Genomic DNA, 6,907 nt, shown 5'->3' on the forward strand with positions numbered 1-6,907 from the left:
GGCCGGCTTTTTTAAAGAGACGGTGCATGAAAACACTATTATTTTTTTTAATAAATCCTTTGCAGTAAATGACAAGTACAGTAAGCAACACTGTCACAGTACTTCATATATATGTGACTGACATGTTTCTATCTATCTAATCTATGTGTGAAGCTCTATTCTGTCTGTTATAAATTGTCGGGTACCGCTGCTGAATTGCCGGCCGGCTTTTTTAAAGAGACGGTGCATGAAAACACTATTATATTTTTTAATAAATCCTTTACACTAAATGACAAGTACAGTAAGCAACACTGTCACTGTGCTTCGTATATATGTGGCTGACATGTTTCTATCTATCTAATCTATGTGTGATTCTCTATTCCTTCTATTCTAAATTGTCGGGTACAGATGCTGAATTGCCAGCCGGCTTTTTTAAAGAGACAGTGCATGAAAACACTATTATTTTTTTGATAAATCCTTTACACTAAATGACAAGTACAGTAAGCAACACTGTCACTGTGCTTCTTATATGTGTGACTGACATGTTTCTATCTATCTAATCTATGTGTGAAGCTCTATTCTTTCGGTTCTAAATTGTCGGGTACCGGTGTATGCCGCTGCCGAATTGCCGGCTTTTCATGTTTCACTGTGAGCACTGTTCCCATCGATTTGGGCAATCACTGTAATGCCACAACCACCATGGCTGTGGCATTACAGTGAGTGGCAGACAATCCCTGCATGATTAGTGCTCTAAATAGCGCCAGACATGCAGGACACGCTTTTGGTGCACGAACAGTTATCGAACATAACCTCGAACAGCCGAATTTTTTGCAAATCGTTCGGGTTCATCGAACAACTCGAACACCGCCCAAAACAGCTCGAATTTGAGATTGGCGAACAGTTCTAGTCGAACATCGCTCATCTCTAGTTATTATCATAGCGGAACGTAGTTCATCTTTTTGGTTGTTTTACCGTATTCATTTCTCTATAATCTACTCTTGAATATTGGGATTGGGGTATCAACCTACCTAGGTACAGCAAGTTATGTGCATATCTATGGCTTTATATTTAGATATCGTCGTCCGAATTCATCCGGACAACTGACTCTTGTGTGGATGAGCCCATATGACTATATGACTAGCCCATAATAACCAATTTCATTGTGCTTAGCATGAATATGTTTTGTTCATACATGCTACGAACAGCATCTGCCTAGTGTTTTTTTCAATTAGCGCCTGTGTAGTCTGTGCAAGAACCTTATAACTTATTGGTTCTACTATGATTGGTTCTACAGTACTATATAGGTTGTAACCTATCGGGATAATATATCCCTGCACCCCTTTGTTGTGCTGAGCACTGTCGGCCTTGGTGGGATGCGGTGAGGGCACCTCGTCCCTCATCTTGTACGACCAACGCTGGACAGTGCCAGCTATTACTATGGCAGCATTTACTGTTACACTTGGCACTTTACACAGCTCCACTATCTATGAGCTGTTCATTGTGTATACATCTATTTGAGGATTTACCTACCCGCCTATAGGGCATTGCCTGTACTGTGCACACACCCTCTCTTCCTTCTTGCATGTGTGTTCAGTGCACTGACGTATTGCTCTGACCGTCACTTCTGGTCACGTGCCTTGTGGTCTGAGTTACCGTGGAGCGCCACCGTGGGGTTGTCCTCATGTCCACCCCTTGCATTTTAGCCCCTCTCTTCATATATTGAAGTCAGTAGGTATTGCCCTACCATTTTACTAGTGTATCTTTCTATACAACTTCATGGGTAAGAAGCTTTACTCTTTAGTGTCCGGCCACTCTTAGGCTTAGCCTGCTGTACATCTGTTCAGACTGATCATATTATGCTGTGAGGTCTGGAGGCACTAATGATGGTCCTTATGTATTTCTTCCAGGGCAAGTTGCCTTATATGTGTGGTTATGTACGCTATTGCAAATGCAATTCCTCCTTATACCTAATTGCTGAGGAGTTCTTTATGATGCACTTATAGCATTCACAAACAGTGTCGGACTGGGGTGTCTGGGGCCCACAGAGGCAATTGATCCTCGGGGCCCACCCTACAGCTATATGCAAATACCTGTTAGCTGTTATCCCTGTTATAGTGGAGCATCGACTGTAAATCACAGGCGGCTCCTTTACATCTACTCTGCACATGCTATAACTGGGATGTACAATTACGGTAGTTTGTATTAAAGGGATTCTTTGGTTAAAACAAGTTATCACCGATCCATGGGCTCCACAGGATCGGTGATCACTGATTGATCATTTGGGTCCAAAAATTGGAAAACTCACCTATCGGAAGAATGGAGAAGTTTTATCCCTGATAGGAAACTTATCCCCATTTTAAAATGCAGCAGCAGGTGGGATGTCTGACTGCAGCATCATTCATTCATTCTCTTTGGGGTTTCCAGAAAAAAACAAGAACAGCTACTGAGGGAATGAATGGATCAGTGGTCAAGCTGCACATGAGCTCCAGTCTAATGGGATAAAAACTCCACATTCTACCAATCGGTGCGGGTCCCAGCATGCAGACCCCCACTAATCAATAATTTATCACTTATCCTGTAAGTGCATCTTGTTCCAAGTATTTAATCACTAATGGAAATAAAGAATCTTCTCCTAATTAATATCAGAGAGAACAAATGACCACCATACACAAGCCAATCAACTATACCAACACCAATAGCACCACATACAAGGGAGAAATACTGCTACACCATGACCAGACCACATATTACCACCACATAGTGACCGAATAATACCACATACAAGGGAGAAATACCACCACACGGTGACCAGACCAGATATTAACAGCATATAGCATCCAAATAATTCCCCATCATTGCTCTCCCCCACCTCCTCCATCATTTCTCTCTCCCATCTTCATCATTGCTCTCCCCCCACCTCCTCCATCATTGTCATATCTCCCCCACCTCCTCCATCAGTTTCATATCTCCTCCATCATTGCCATATCTCCCCCCACCTCATCCATCATCATTGCCATACCTCCCCATCGCCTCCGTCATCATTGCCATATCTCCCCCCACTTCCTCCATCATCATTGCCATATCTCCCCCACCTCCTTAATCATTGTCATATCTCCCCTCACCTCTTCCATCATCATTGCCATGCCATATCTCCCCCCACTTCCTCCATCATCATTGCTGTATCTCCCCACACCTCCTCCATCACCATTGCCATATCTCCCCACACCTCCTCCATCACCATGCCATATCTCCCCCACCTCCTCCATCACCATTGCCATGCCATATCTCCCCCACCTCCTCCATCACCATTGCTCTCCCTCATCTGCCCCCACCATAACCATTGCTCTCCCTCATCTCCCCCCACCTCCTCCATCACCATTGCTCTACCTCATCTCCCCACCTCCTCCATCATCACTGCTCTCCCTCATCTCCCAACCTCCTCCATCACCACTGTTCTCCCTCATCTCCCCCCACCTCCTTCATCACCATTGCTCTCCCTCATCTCCCCCCACCTCCTTCATCACCATTGCTCTCCCTCATCTCCCCCCACCTCCTGCATCACCATTGCTCTCCCTCATCTCCCCCCACCTCCTCCATCACCATTGCTCTCCCTCATCTCCCCCCACCTCCTCCATCACCATTGCTCTCCCTCATCTCCCCCCACCTCCTCCATCACCATTGCTCTCCCTCATCTCCCCCCACCTCCTCCATCACCATTGCTCTCCCTCATCTCCCCCCACCTCCTCCATCACCATTGCTCTCCCTCATCTCCCCCCACCTCCTCCATCAGCATTGTATTAGTTAAAAAACAAAAAAACAACACTTACCCTTTCTGCTCGTTTCCCCGCAGCATCGTCCTCTGCTTACTGCCCGACATTTTTCTCCCTGAAACAGGCGCTCTTCATGATGACGTCATCAAGCAGTGCGAGCCTGTGTCAGGGAGGAAGCGCCGGGCAGGAAGCAGAGGATGGATACCTCTGGTCCTCTGCCATTTTCCTCCTGTCAGCAGAGGAGCTGGAGGGATCACTCTCTGCCCGACGCACACTGACGGCAATCTGACCATGAATCCCCCCGAAGCCTGGGGGTCCGTGAAGCAGGCCAGATTGCCCTCATCAGGCGCACTGCAAGGGTTCCCCCCTCCACCTTCGGGCCCCGGTGCAGGTGCATCGGTGGCCATATTAACCAGCGGGCCCCCATGCGTCCTGCTCGAGGGCCCGCCGAGGACCCGGGCCCACCAGAGAATTCTCCAGTGTCCTGGTGCCCCAGTCCGACCCTGTTCACATATATTGATAGCACTTTCTATCAATTGGTACAAATTAGGTCTTTTTCTATAGAATATAATTGTTGTTCTGTATATTTATTATTTAAGAATCTTTGGTACTGCATTTAATGCTATTCTGGGCCTGACCTTTGCACTTGTGAATACTATACTGTATGTTATGTACCTTGGGCCTGCATATTTATTATATATGGTTAGATTACTCTTGATATTTGTCTGGTGGGGAACATTTCATAAACCATGTCTATGGCTTTTAAATGATTTTAAGATTGTCTATGTTCTATAAACTTCTTGTAATTATTACTATAGGAGGTGTGCTCGTCCCCTATGTAGTGCTTTTTCTTTTTTATGATCATGCCCCTCTTCTCTGCATGACGTAGCACCCCCGTTTATAATGTTAGACGTATTTGTGCTGCAACCCCATCTCCCTTCTTATTGCATCCTTCTCAAGAAGCTGCTGCCCATTGTCCTGTAGCCCATCCCAGCCTTGTGCATGTCTACAATTTTGTCCCTGGTGTCCTTAGACAACCTCGTGGCAATGGTGGAGAGGTTGGAGTGTGATTGAGTGTGTGGACAGGTGTCCTTTATACAGTTAATGAGTGCAGAGTAGGAGGGCTTCTTAAAGAAAAACGAACAGGTCTGAGAGAGCCAGAATTTTTGCTGGTTGGTAGGTAATCAACACTTATTTCATGCGATAAAATACAATTTAATTATTTAAAAATCATACAATGTGATTTTCTGTTTTTTTCTTTCTAGATTCTGATTCTCACAGTTGAAGTGTACCTACGATAAAAATTACAGACCTCCCCATTCTTTGTAGGTGGGAAAACATGCAAAATCGGTAGTGTATCAAATACTTATACCCAATGTATCAGAGGCGTAGCTAGGGTTTTGGTTCAGGGGGGGCAAAACTTCTGAGTGACCATATATTGATAGATGCCAGTCCTGCAGAACATATAAGAGATCACAGCACAGTTATATTTTGTAACTTACAGCTGACGTTCTTTCTGATTAAATTGTTCACTTTTACTGTCTTTTCCATCTGGCCCTGACTGACATGGCGACTCCTCCATCCAGGACTCAGAGTCTCAGGTCTGCAGAGATCACAACAAAGACTCATTGTAGATTGTAAGCTCTTAGGAGCAGGGTCGTCATTATTTTTGCTGTAATTATTGTATTATCTTTAGCTATGTTACTTATGACTGTTGTACATGAACCTGTGAATTGTTAAGCGCTGCGGAATATGTTGGCGCTATATAAATAAAGATTATTATTATTATTATTATTAAAGACACATTAGACGTCTCACATTTCTGGCACCGTCCCCATCTATTCCCAACACTGCACAAACTCCTCATCCTGCTGATACCCCAATACTGAGCCTCTGTTGCTGTACGTGACCCTATTACTGCACCTACTGTGTGCTCTCTAGATGGTAAAACAAACCTCTAGAATATAGTAATGCCATGTGCAAGTGCCCTAGAAAACAGTGCCCCCGTTGCCCCATATAAAGTAATAATGCCCTCTGTGTGCCCTTTTGACAGTCATAATAACCTGAGTTACCCTATAACGATAACTGCCCACTTAACATTTAATAATGTCCTGAGTCTCCCCGCATGTACAGCTCCCCTATACACAGTATAATTCCCCCTCACTGTATAGTACCCCCACACAGTATACTGACCCCTCAGTAGCCTCCAAACTGATGGCTCCATCACTGTATGATTGCCCCCACACTGTACAAAGACCCCACATTATCTCCCACACTGTATGATGGCTCCCACACTGTGCAAAGACCCCACATTATCTCCCACACTGTATGATGGCCCCCACACTGTGCAAAGACCCCACATTATCTCCCACACTGTATGATGGCCCCCACACTGTGCAAAGACCCCACATTATCTCCCACACTGTATGACCCTAACTGTAATGCCCGCACTGTATAAATAGCCTACAACATAGTATAATGCACCAAATAGTCCTCAATATACTATAATGCACTCCCCATAGGCAGAGTCTGTAGTAAAATGCTCACCCCATAGGCAGAGTCTGTAGTATAATGCTCACCCCATAGGCAGAGTCCATAGTATAATGTATCCCCCCCCATAGGCAGAGTCTGTAGTATAACGCTCCCCCCATAGGCAGAGTCTGTAGTATAATGCTCCCCTCCCACAGGCAGAGTCTGTAGTATAATTCTCACCCCATAGGCAGAGTCTGTAGTATAATGCTCCCTCTCCCATATGCAGAGTCTGTAGTATAAAGCTTCCCCCCATAGGCAGAGTCTATAGTATAATGCCCCCCCCCCCTGCCTAGGCAGAGTCTGTAGTATAATCCCCCCCATAGGCAGAGTCTATAGTATAATGCCCCCCCCCCTGCCTAGGCAGAGTCTGTAGTATAATCCCCCCCCCCATAGGCAGAGTCTATAGTATAATGCTCCCCCCCATAGGCAGAGTCTGTAGTATAATGCCCCCCCATAGGCAAAGTCTGTAGCATAATGCTGCCCCCCCCATAGGCAGAGTCTGTAATATAATGCTCCCCTCCCATAGGCAGAGTCTGTAATATAATGCACTCCCCATAGGCAGAGTCTGTAGTATAAAGCTTCCCCCCACAGGCAGAGTCTGTAGTATAATGCCCCCCCTCCATAGG

The sequence above is a fragment of the Phyllobates terribilis genome, unplaced genomic scaffold (genome assembly GCF_046119375.1).
Source record: "Phyllobates terribilis strain yellow unplaced genomic scaffold, ASM4611937v1 Scaffold_5__5_contigs__length_657084704, whole genome shotgun sequence".
NCBI classification, from domain to species: Eukaryota; Metazoa; Chordata; class Amphibia; order Anura; family Dendrobatidae; genus Phyllobates; species Phyllobates terribilis.